Raw genomic sequence first — 13,288 nt, 5'->3', positions numbered from 1 at the left:
TTACATTTACATTTAGTCATTTAGCAGACGCTTTTATCCAAAGCGACTTACAAATGAGGACAAGGAAGCAATTTACACAACTATAAGAGCAACAATGAATAAGTGCTATAGGCAAGTTTCAGGTCTGTAAAGTCTAAGAAGGGAAGTATTAGTAGTATTAGTATTTTTTTTTTTTTTTTTTTTTTGGGTACAGTTAGTGTGATATTCAGAGAGGCAACTGCAGATTAGGAAGTGAAGTGGAGACTAAATAGTTGAGTTTTTAGTGGTTTCTTAAAAGTAAGCGAGTGACTCTGCTGTTCTGATGCAGTTAGGGAGTTCATTCCACCAACTGGGCAGATTGAGCATGAGCGTTCGCGAAAGTGATTTCTTCCCTCTTTGGGATGGAACCACGAGGCGACGTTCATTCACAGAACGCAAGTTTCTGGAGGGCACATAGATCTGCAGAAGTGACAGCAGATAAGGAGCAAGGCCAGAACTCACTTTGTAGGCAAACATCAGAGCTTTGAATTTGATGCGAGCAGCAACTGGCAGCCAGTGCAAACGGACTAGCAGCGGAGTGACATGTGCTCTTTTAGGTTCATTGAAGACCACTCGTGCTGCTGCATTCTGGAGCAGTTGAAGAGGCTTGATAGAGTTATCACAGTTTCATTTGAGAAGCTGTATGTCATTTTAAAAGCCAGTTACTTTGTTACTAAATATTACAGAAATGTCCTTCAAAATAAGTACAAAAACATTAACAATGTCTATTTTGATGTCTTCTAGATGCAGTCGTGAGGTGTTTATTTGGCCGCATTTACCCTGATGGCCTGAATGAGTTCATCTTCTCTGATAATGAACAGTGACTCTGGGAAAGTGAAGGTGGAAGCAGCTTTTCTTCTGAGGGTAAAGTACATATAATCACATCAAGTTCTGCTGCTTAGGATGAGCTGCGACCCTGGATGAGAAATGCATTTATATTAGAGCCAGAACTCCTTGCCTTTAATTTCACGCTGCCTGCATCTCCATGAGAGAAAAAAATAAGGCTTAATTTTCTGCCAAGTTTTCTAAACCGGTGGAAACGAAAGTAGCATTTACAAAAATAAGAAGGAATAAATATCAACGTTTGTTTAACTGCTAATTTATTGCTTGGGTCATTTTTGAGGGACCTGAATTTGTGGGTCTAGCTGTATAATTATACTCTGCTGGTGCTAATTTAGCGCAATACCAAATTTAGTCACTGATTAATGATTATTTTGCATGATTTTGCTAGTTAAGGCTGTTATTAGAGCTTTTTGCACTGATCTTTAACCCCAAACACATTGTTTTTCTCAATTATGATGTGCGAATTAGAAAAAACAGCAACAGTTTAAAAAAAGATAATTACATTACAGTTTTTTGAGTCACAAGAAGTACAGAATCTGCTGTCATGTTTACATATTTTTCATTTTTTTACAATTCTAACCTTGCCTCATGGTTATGGCTTAGTATGTAATTTAGCTAGGGCTGCAACAACGAATCGATTAAATCGATAAGAATCGATTACTAAAAGCGCTGGCAACGAATTTCATAATTTCGAGACGTTTGATTAAAATAGAACACTTAAGCTCATCGTGGAGCGGAGTGAACACGGCCTCTCTCCGTCTCTTACTTACATACAGAGTTACTGATACTGATACACACTAGCCCCTTTCACACATACAGACCTTTCCGGAAAATTGCTGGTAATTTAAGGTTGTATGTGTGAACAGGCCCTTTTTGAAAATACTGGTAAATTCGTTCTGGCTATTTTCCGGAAAGAGAAGTTTAAACATTACCAGTAATTTGCCGGACTGCTGCGCTGTGTGAACGCAGAGGAAAGATTGCCGGAAAGAGCGCGTGCACTTCTAGAACGTGCTGACGTGAGACACCTGCTTTAGCCAATCAGAACAGTCAGACGCATTCACGTCCGCGCGGTTTATGAGAATAAAAGCCTTTGAATATTTTCCCAGATGCATTTAGCTGCTAGAAGTTAGTCAGATAACGTTTATATGTTCTTCTTAATGCCAACTGTGAAAATAATTATTGATAAGATGCTTATGATAAGCCGCTGATTGTTTACCTTCAAGCTTTGCATGTGCCTGTAAAACAGCCTGTGAGCGCCAGCACACGCACTTATTATGTACATCTCAACATGCGAAAGTGATCCTCCATATGTTTTCATCGAAGTTGTTCACAATACTGATCATCCACAGAGTTTGTGATGTAGTCAAATGTTTACAAACACAAGCGCAGCCGTTTAAGGCTCATTTGTGGTAAATGATGTCAGAATTTATCGGTATTTTGGAATGGATGTGTGAACGGTCTTTTCTGGAAAATTTCCGTAACGTCCTCGCCTTTGTAAACAGCGTTTTTTAGAATATATCGGTAGTCGTTCCGGAAATTTTCCGGATATTTACCGGTATCACTGTGTGAAAGGGGCTACTGATACACACTAGCCCCTTTCACACATACAGACCTTTATATTATATGTTCATCTTAATGCCAACGGTGTAATTAATTATCGATAAGATGCTTATGATAAACCGTTGTTTACCTTCAAGCTTTGCGTGTGCCCATGAAACAGCCCGAAGCGCCAGCACACACACGTCATGTACATCTCGACATGCGAAAGTGTTCTTCTATATGTTTTCATCGAAGTTGTTCACTATACTGAAATTCATCCACAGAGTTTGTGATGTAGTCAAATGTTTACAAATACAAGCGCAGCTGTTTAGAGGTAATTTCTGGTTAATGTCAGAATTTACCGGTATTTTGGAATGGATGTGTGCATGCTCTTGTCCGGAAAATTTCCGTAACGTCCTCGCCTGTTAGAACAGCACTTTTTTAGAATATACCGGTTAAGTCGTTCCGGAAATTTTCCATATATTTACCGGTATCACTGTGTGAAAGGGGCTACTGATACAGAGTTCAGAGCCTCAAAGATGGGTATGATGCTGAAGGAAGCAACAGCTGGGTAAATCACTACAGAATTTTGTTTTGTTTTGAAGTAAAACCGTAAAATCCCTTCTGCTGATGTTTTGTGTCTTGCGCTAAGCCAGAGAAAGACAGCGGGGTTAAGTTGGTTTTGTTTTCGGTATTCATGACACATTCAGTGATAGACGACATTAACTCAAACTCTTACCCTAAAAAGATCTAAACTGTGTTTCCTACTAAAACATACCTGTCAACATTGGGATGTGAAAATAAGGGATATGCCTACCATAACAAGGGATCCCCCCCGACCTCCTTTAAAAAAAAATCCCCAAATTACTAAATATGGTAATTTGGAGCTGGTCCATTGTAAATAAACAGTTCAAAGGTCAGTAATATGTTTTATTATTATTATTTACAATAAAATATAAATAGTTAACATTAGCAGCAAATACATTAGCAAACAGTTCAACTTATTAATATTTATAGCTATTATAATGAAATAGAATCAAATCTCATTAGCCGTTTCTTCACTGTATAACTCACACATTCTGATTAAAGAGCAACGAATTAATGATTTATTTTGATTTTTTTTTTATTTGATTACATTAACAGAGGTGTCACTTTAAAAATGCATACATCCAATGTTAAAACGAAATCATTTGACTGCTTTCCTCACTGTTTATGCTTATTTAGGACTAAATTGAAAAAAAAAAACCCACCCATATCAACATCTTTAGATAATAATATTATTAATTATGTGTATATGTCTGTTTAAACACGCACCCAAAACCCAGACTTTTGATCCGCTTCAAATCACGAGTATAGAAACCGTTTGGGACACAGTCTATTTATCACTTTGAAACGCTTCAGCTGACAGTCCTGCAGCGCTATGATTGTTTTGAAGATTGCATATGAAGGGGAGACGACGCTTATAATGAAAAAAAGGGAAATCACGCCGTTTTTATGTTTATTTCAAAGTGTTTTTGTGCCTAAACAAAGCGAAAGCACAGAACAGACTATCCTTTAGGAGCGAGGGGCGGCCCCTGGTGGTTCGGCGGTATGGGTTGCGTATAGGGAGGCTCGGCTCTTTAATGTTTATTTGCCACCCTTCAGAGAAAGACTGAAAATACGGGAGAAATACGGGAAAATACCTTTACGGGATCATAGCGGGATAGAACTGTAAAATACGGGAGAATCCTGGGAAAACAGGACAGTTGACAGTTATGTACTAAAAGACAAAGCAGGTTATGTTTTACAGCTGTCTTTTTCTTTTTTTCACTCTATTACGAGCACTGCTTTAAGCAGTTGCAATAGCTTGCGCTGAGCAGAGCTGTCAGTAGGGGACTGTCGGAAAAGTGCTATTTTTTATTTTTTTTATCGAAAACAAGAACTAACTTAAATCCGCTGAGAAAGACGTGTCATATTTTCACAATTCTGCAGCGTTTTAACCACCTAATGCTTAATTTATATTTTTGACATGTTATGGAATTCCCTGCCGTTAGACGTTGGTCAGGTGGACTCTCTCCAATTCTAAATTCCGGGTCAAAACCTTTCTGTTCTGGATTGCTTTTAATGATTTTCTGGATTAATACCATGTTTTATTATTCTTCTGTCTTGCTTTTATAATGTGCCTGTCACATACTGTAAGGTGTCCTTGAGTGCTGTGAAAGGTGAAAATCTGTGTTTTTGAAACCAATGAAGACAGCAGAATTCAATAATTTATTTGATTAAACACAGTCTGCTGAAACACTTTGATTGACATCCTCCAAGCGGCAAAGCCCCGCCCACTAGTGACCATCTCTCCCTCATTAGCATAGAATGTTATGCCTGTTTTGAATCTGCCTCTATGCTGACCCACAGGCATCCGTAGCTCCGCCCTCTTTTAAAAAGAGCACAATCTCATTTGAATTTAAAGCGACAGTCACCAAAACACCACAATTAGGAACAAAGCCTGAAAGGGTCAGTTTCAGAGAGTTATAATTATCTGTCTGGTATTTTGAGCTGAAACTTCACACTCTTATTTTTATCTTGTAAAAAGGGGCATAAAAGTCCCCTTAAACTTATGTAGTAATTTTTTTTTTTACATTTTTGTCACAATGTCAACTCTATGGTCTATTCCTCTATGGTTTTCTGATCATTTGAGGGCTATTATTAAAAACTCTGATATTTCCCAGCCTGCGGTTTTCTCATTGTCTTTTGTCAGGTCGTTCTGACACCATCTTTTCTGTTGATGTGTTGAAACGACTGTACTTTTTCCCCCTGTGCGTTTGGATGGAGCGCGGTGATTTAGCACCGCTCACGGATGGAGAGAAACCGCGGCTCAAATCTCTCCCGCTGCTCTGATTGATGGACGCCTTCAATACTCGAGCTGGCAGCAAAGTTGAGTAGCGTTCATTGTAATGCATTTGCCCTGAATAAATGCCCTCGATACGAGCGTGACTTTGCGGCATTTTACACTTCATCAGGTCGTTTTTTTCCCCTGCACCAATCAAAGGAGTGAAATAAAAGACACATGCACTTGTATTTTGCCATGAATTTCATTTATTCTGTCGCCCAGGGGTGTTCAGTGCTGCTCCTGTAAGGCTAAAGTGCTGCAGAGTTGTGTTCCAGTCAGCTTCAGTGCACTTATTCACACATTTTTGAGTTGTTTTGTTCATCAAAAAGATTTTTTTGAAAAGTAGATGTGTTGTAGAAAATATCTTATTTGCAGTTGCAGTGTTGTGAAGTGGATTTTATATTCTTTAAAGTGTGAAGTTAATCTATATATTCAAATTGTATGTGTATAATCTGCTTCTAGACTTGCAGACCATTAGAAGAATTACCATATCACAAGAAATGGATAAGTTATATAGTTACCAGGTTTGGGTCAGGGGTTAACCAAGGTGGAAATTGAGGTCAGGGGTTAACCTAGGTGGAATTTGGGGTCAGGGGTTAACCTAGGTGGAATTGGTGTGACATATGTAGATCAAAGGGAAAAATAGTTGCAAAAGAAGTATATAACCAGAACAGAACATCAGTGAGACAGAATTTTTCAGACAGAGATGCTACTGGGGGTCTCCTGAAAGTTCTCCTTTGTTGTCGACAATAAAGTATACTCTTCTGATATTCATAACCTCCAGACTGAGTTTAATTTAGTAAGAGAAAAACAAAGAAAACCACTACATTTGGCATCCCTGTGTGTGGGCTGGAAAGGAGCAGGACTGGTGTTACTGTGCATGCTGGACTGTGATTTAGTAAGAGAAAAACAAAGAAAACCACTACAGTTGCTGTCCTTAAATGTAAAGTTGTTAATCTAAAAAAGTGCATCCTAAATATATTTATGAAAGTCCTGTGAGGCCATGCATTCAGAAATATCTTTCTCTCTTGTTTTCTTGACTTTTAATAACTCGTGATCTCCACATCAGAGATGGCAAAAGTATGTTAACTCATGTTTAAAACAACTTCGGTAAAAGTTGAAGAACTGATTATACTTTTGTACTTAAGTAAAAGTAAAAAAGTACAGCCACAATGTCCTTGGATAAAAAGTACCTATTGGTGATGGGTCGTTCATGAACGATTCGTTAATTTTGAACGAATCTTCAATATGACTCGAGCTACGAGTCTTCTCAGGAATTGATTCGTTCATCCGTGCGTGCACACATTTGTGCTGGTGGTATCGTTCATTTCAAGTCTTTTGAGTCATTTATCGCGGAAAGGCAGAAGCCAATCATATGCGGAAGAAGAATTGAACAGTTCACCTCTCGAGTCTTTGGGTTTGAGTCATTTTGTCACATGATGAACGGATGACTCAAGAACCAGAAGACTTGAAAGGTGAACTAATTATCATGGCTCCTATGGACTCAGTCTGTGTACATTGGTTAAGATTCTATGTGACTAAGTGTAACGTGAACGAACCACTGACATTTGAAGACATGAAGAGGGGAGCTGAGCAAAGAGACAACAATACCCTCGTAGACAAAAAAACAGGTCAACACTGAATTATTATTTTCTCCTTCTTACAGTATTCTATTGATGACTTATTTGTCGTGTGATCAACCTTTTGGGCTAGTTGTAGATGTGTTTGGAAGCAATTCGTAACATTTAATAATATTTTTGGCAAATTGAACCAAATGAACGAAATGAATCGAAAAAAGATTTGTTCATCTCGATGAATGAGACTAAAAGATCTGAGTCAGTAAAATGATCCAAACTTCCCATCACTAGTACCTATTACTGCTACATGTTTTAGTTTCACTAGGGACATGTTTCCCCATATGTATCATCATCCTGACGCAAACTCACAGCGTTCATTATGTAGTTTTGTGGCTGTTGATCAAAAACAACAGCTGCCGTCCATGGTTATATACTCTAAAAATAAAATAAATCTGTAGGTCTGTGTATCTTTATTAATGTCAACTTGCATTTTACACCGAATTCTGTCCAAAATATATATTTATTTTATATTTGAAAATTTATTATTGAATATTTTGAAAAATACTTTCTTTTGCCAAAATAAATACTCATCATATTCTGTCTGTCTGTCTGTCTGTCTGTCTGTCTATCTATCTGTCTATCTGTCTGTCTGTCTGTCTGTCTGTCTATCTATCTGTCTGTCTGTCTGTCTGTCTGTCTGTCAGGGCTGCTCGATTTTGGGGAAAATCATAATCATGATTATTTTGGTCATAATTGTAATCACGATTATTCCAAACGATTATTAGTTGAAGTCAAAATTATTAGCGCTCCTGAGAATTTTTTAAAATAAATATTTCCTAAATGATGTTTAACAGAGCAAGGAATTTTAACAGTATTTCCTCTATTTTTCTTCTGGAGAAAGGCTTAATTGTTTTGTTTTGGCTAGAATAAAAGCAGGTTTAAATATTTTGAAACCTCTTTTAAGGTCAATATTATTATATTTTTGATTTTCTGCAGAAGAAACTATTGTTATATAATGACTTGCCTAATTACCCTGATTAAGCTTTTGAATCACACTTTGAATTTGAATGTTTTTATTTAAAAAAAATATCTACTAAAATATTATGAGCTGTCATCATATCTATAAGACAAAATTAATCGGTTATTAGAAATAAATGATTAAAACTATTATGTTCAGAAATCCATTAAACAGAAATTGGGGGGAAAAGGTTGCTAATATTCAGGAGGGCTAATAATTCTGACTTCAACTGCATATATTATTTTCCTCCCTGCAAAGGAAAGAGAAATAAATACAATAGAATAAAAATATGAAACAAACTGTGCTTTAAGCATCTTCACCGTAAGAAAAACACTTTAGCTACAAAAGTAGTCAAGAGCAGAGAGGGATTTTCTAGTTTTATTTATCATGAAAAAGCAGGCGGCAGATGTGCTCTGTCACTTTAATGGTTTCTCTTTCACGTGTCTTTTGATTCTCAACTCGTTTGTTTATTACACAAATGAGGGTTAATATGAATAATCACTAAACACCACGTTTCGACACCTATTTGAACATTACAGCGCTCACGTTAATGACTTTAGATGTGTGTGCTCACTGCTCGTCACAATGTGCGAATGAGACCAAGTGCAGACTGCATGCTTCTGACTGTCTGCGCGCCGCACACACATAAGCATGCGGTCTTTTACGCTTTTAAGAGCAACAAGTGAGGACAGCTGGACAGGGGGCGGTAAATAATGGAATAATCGTTTATCTCGATTAATGTTTTTTTCATAATCGTTAGAAGCCATAATCGAAATCGAAATCGGATTTTCGATTAATTGCACAGCCCTACTATCTATCTATCTGTCTGTCTGCCTGCCTACCTGCCTACCTACAGTTGAAGTCAGAATTATTTTCCCCCCGTTTATTTTTTTTCCCTCAATTTCTGTTTAACGGAGAGCAGATTTTCTTTCCACACATTTCTAAACATAATACTTTTAATAAGTCATTTCTAATAACTGATTTATTCTATATTTACCGTGATGACAGCACATAATATTTTACTAGATATTCTTCTAGACACTTTTATACAGCTTAAAGTGACAATTAAATGCTTAACTAGGTTAATTGGGTTAACTAGGCAGGTTAGGGTAATTAGGCAAGTCATTGTATAACGATGATTTGTTCTGTAGACTATCGAAAAAAATATATAGCTTAAAGGAGCTAATAATATTGTCCTTAAAATGCTTTTTTTAAAAATGAAAATTGCTTTTATTGTAGCTGAAATAAAACAAATAAAGACTTTCTCAGAAAGAAAAAATATTATCAGACCTACTGTGATTTTACCGCACAAACAGCGGAAAACATATGCTGGATAAGTAGGCGGTTCATTCCGCTGTGGCGACCACTGATAAATAAAAGGGACTAAGCTGAAGGAAAATGAATGAATGAGTTTTCCATTATATGAAATGCCTCTGAAAATAATGGAATGACTAAAGCGAACCGCAGATGATGGATGCGTGTTCAGATAATCTCAAACACTTTAGTCTCCAAACATAAAATCAATAAATCCTTGGTGCACACAAGTACAAATGTCTGTGTTGTTGTTTTGCCGTATTTGCTTATTTTTGGCATCTCAAATCCTACTAATAAGTCAGCATTTACTAACTGCGGTTTGGCTGAAATCCCAAGCATATTTTGTGGCATATTGAGCTGAGCAGGTTGTATATGTGCTTGATGATGAAGTCAACAAGTCTGTCACATCCTAAACAAACAGATGCCAGATTTAAAATAAGTCGTTCTGTTCCCTCATTCCCGGTAAATGCTTGTTGCTCGACTCGCAAATTACACACAGTCTTTTTATGTTTGACATATTTGAGCTTTGAGTTTAGAGAATCATGAGTAGTTGCTAAATGCATTAGAAATGCATTGTTAAAACGCATTATTAGCACTCATTTTGGAGTTACTGTAAATCACATTTTTTCTCCAGTTCTGTTATTCCAGCCTGATCTCACGAGAAAACGTAAGTATTTTACGTTTTGCCAGTTTAGTGGCTAATTCGTACGAATTCGTACGAGTTCAGTCGTAAGAAATGGTACGATTTTAAAAAGGAGGCGTGGCACCTAACCCCACCCCTAACCCCAACCGTCATTGGGGGATAAGCAAATCGTACTAAATTGTACAAATTAAATCGCACGAATTCATACGAATTAGCCACTAAATGAAAAAGTTACGAATTGCCGTGAGATTGTGTTGGTTATTCTGTGCAGGGTTAAACCCGTGGCTACTAATTGTGTGAGAAGGATGGTAAGGGTTGGGGTGAATGCCTTTTAAATGAGTTTATCATTTCCACTGGTGTAAAGTAACTACAAATACTCAAATTACTCTAGTTGAGTAGTTTTTCTCAGGAATTGTATTTAGTAAGTAGTTTTAAAAATGTGTATTTTAACTTTCCTTTGAGTACATTTTTAGTGCAGTATCTGTACTTTTACTCCACTACTTTCCTTCAACCTTAAGTCACTACTTTGTTTCTTGTTTATGGGGATTAGAAAAATCAGTCCTGTGATTCCTGTCCAATCAAATCTCGAATCAGGCTGCCAAAAGCTGTTTCGGATAGTTTCGGAGACGTTGTCCTCTCTATTCTGCCGCCCTAGGCACGGATAAAACTGAGGGCGCGGGTGGTGAGGGTAGTGTCGGGGAATACCACTCTCTATTCTGCTGCCCTAGACACGGATATAACTGAGGGCGCGGGTGGCGAGGGTAGTTTTAGGGACGTAGCCCTCTCTATTCAGCCGCCCTAGACGGCCGCCTAGGTTTCCTCAATGGATGCGCCAGCCCTGCGCGTGTCATCAAACCATATTGATATGAACGATATTGGATAATACCGCATGGAGTTGGGGAATCATATTGATATATCCCCAGAACCTGATATACTGCCCAGCCTTATACTGCTCAGTGAGCGCCGTCTTTCGGATGAGATGTTATACCGAGGTCCTGACTCTCTCTTTAAAAATCCCAGGATGTCCTTCGAAAAAGAGTAGGGGTTTCACCCCGGCATTCTGGTCAAATCTGCCCACTGGCCTCTGTCCATCATGGCCTCCTAACCATCCCCATATGATAATTGGCTTCATCATTCTGTCTCCTCTCCATCAATCAGCTGGTGTGCGGTCTGGTGCAAAACGGCTGCCGTCGCATTATCCAGGTGGATGCTGCACACTGGTGGTGGACGAGGAGATTCCCCTATCTGTAAAGCGCTTTGAGTGCCCAGAAAAGCGCTATATAAATGCAAGGAATTATTCAACCAAGGGCAAACCTTTTATTTTCTTAATGACATGCACAGATGAATTGTTTACCACACAGCTATCAATGTGAGCTGACCACATCAATATGGTTAGTTTTGAATTCATGTGGACTGTAAGTGTATAATGTTGTTGTTTATAATGTGCTCCACATTATATGGACTGGTTTTAGTCCTGTGGCCTCATTCTTGCTGTTTTTCTGTGCTCTCTACAGTGTTTATCAGAGCTGTCAGAGTGCGGGTTCAGGTGAGGGCGTGTGTTTATCGGAGCTCCGCAGCCGCGTCTCTGTCAGCGCGTGCCTCGCCTGTCCGGCCCGCTTTAGTTGTGGGTGTTTAAAATTAGATTTAACATCTATCATTTCTGTTAGCTGAATGGCTCGGTGTCAGGGTTTGGCAGAGGCCATCCGTCACCGACCGCGTGTCTGCCCCGTCTCTCCAGACCATCCGTCAAAGCGGCGGGAGAGAGGAAATATCAGCGCGGGTCGAATGCAAACACGCGCCCGGAGCAACAGCGCTGAAATATACACGTTCATCCAGTGCGCTGCACATGATATGCAAACTAATAGGGCTGTAGCAGTATATCATGCACACGTTTATTTCTTGTACAATGGTCATATTTCAAACCAATATAAAAAACACGGTATGTGCATTTTGCAAGCAAAAGTGCTGCTGTTTAGCCTGTGTGTTAACTCTTATGAAAATGTGGAGTTTCAGTTGACGGCTGCATCAAAGCAATCAAGAAAAACTGTAAACTTCACAATCACTCAACAATATGGTTACTGCTCATATAGTCCGGATTAACCAATGGGCCTTATGGGCACAGGTTAATTGCAAATAGCGCACCTAGTTGGAATAAGCGGTTTACGGTTTACACCCATCGATGCCTGATTGATAAAGACAACATGAGTAAAGAGCGGATTGGTATTACAGCCTGAGTGGCGCACCTGGTAAAGCACACAGCAACATCTTTTGATGCGATTGATCATTAACCTGGTTCGAATCCACCATCACTTTTTTTCTCCTCATTACATATCAGACTGGATATACATTTATTTTTAACAGGAAGGAAACATTTTTAAAAGATAATGCAAATGTAATATAAAGTCACAAGTGCCTCGTGGGTATTTAATAATGTTTAATAATGAGAGAGTAAGGCCCTGAAGAGGAGAGAGACGGGAGAGAAGAGGTATAGTGTGTGTGTGATTTCGGATACTTTTAGGTTTATGATCAAGTTGATCTATGCTGTTTGTCTACTCTTCATCACGAGGAGAGAGAATACAGGGAGAGGAGGAGACAGACAGTAAACCATTAATGAGTGTGTGTATTATGAAAGACTCCTATTCATAGAACTGGATTGGAGAGGCATTGTGTGTTATATGCCATGCCAATAGTATGCTATATAAGTTTGTAAAAGCAATACATTAAAATACACTTTAAAAAATTATATATATATATATATATATATATATATATATATATATATATATATATATATATATATATATATATATATATATATATATATATATATATATATATATATATATATTATTAGCACCCCTGTTTATTTTTTTCCCCAATTTTGTTTTTCCCATTTCTGTTTAATGGAGGGAAGATTGTTTCATCACATTTCTAAGCATAATAGTTTTAAAAACCTGTTTCTAATAACTGATTTATTTCATCTTTGTCATGATGACAGTAAATATTATTTTACTTGATATTTTTCAAGACACTTCTATACAGCTTAAAGTGACATTCAAAGGCTTAACTAGGTTAATAAGGTGAACTAGGCAGGTTAGGGTAATTAGGCAAGTTATTCTATAACGAGGGTTTGTTCTGTAGACTATCGAAAAACAAATTAACTTAAAGGGGCTAATAATATTGTCCCAAGAAATAGTTTTTTTTTTAAATTCTAAACTGCTTTTATTCTAGCCGAAATAAAACAATATTTTTTTTCTTCTAGAAAAAATCTTATTTATCAGACATGCTGTGAAAATTTTCTTGCTCTGTCAAACATCATTTGGAAACTATTTAAAAAAGGAAAAAAAAAATCAAAAGGGGGCTAATAATTCTGACTTCAACTGTGTGTATGTGTATATATATATATATATATATATACTAAAAAACATAAATTTTCACTAGTTTTATTAGTATTTTTATTCAATGCTTTG

At 37.6% G+C, this 13,288-nt stretch overlaps 1 long non-coding RNA gene across 1 annotated transcript in view; it reads left to right on the top strand.

Annotated features, from left to right (window-relative positions):
• LOC141380572 (uncharacterized) overlaps positions 1-13,288 on the top strand; it is a 55,065-nt gene that overhangs the window by 12,925 nt on the left and 28,852 nt on the right. Inside the window, exon 2 of the long non-coding RNA XR_012398814.1 lies at positions 763-882. This is a non-coding gene — a long non-coding RNA (uncharacterized lncRNA). The remainder of the gene's footprint in view (positions 1-762; positions 883-13,288) is intronic.

This window comes from Danio rerio, chromosome 23 (genome assembly GCF_049306965.1).
Source record: "Danio rerio strain Tuebingen ecotype United States chromosome 23, GRCz12tu, whole genome shotgun sequence".
In the NCBI taxonomy this organism is placed as follows: domain Eukaryota; kingdom Metazoa; phylum Chordata; class Actinopteri; order Cypriniformes; family Danionidae; genus Danio; species Danio rerio.
This window is presented reverse-complemented; position numbering and strand designations above follow the sequence as displayed.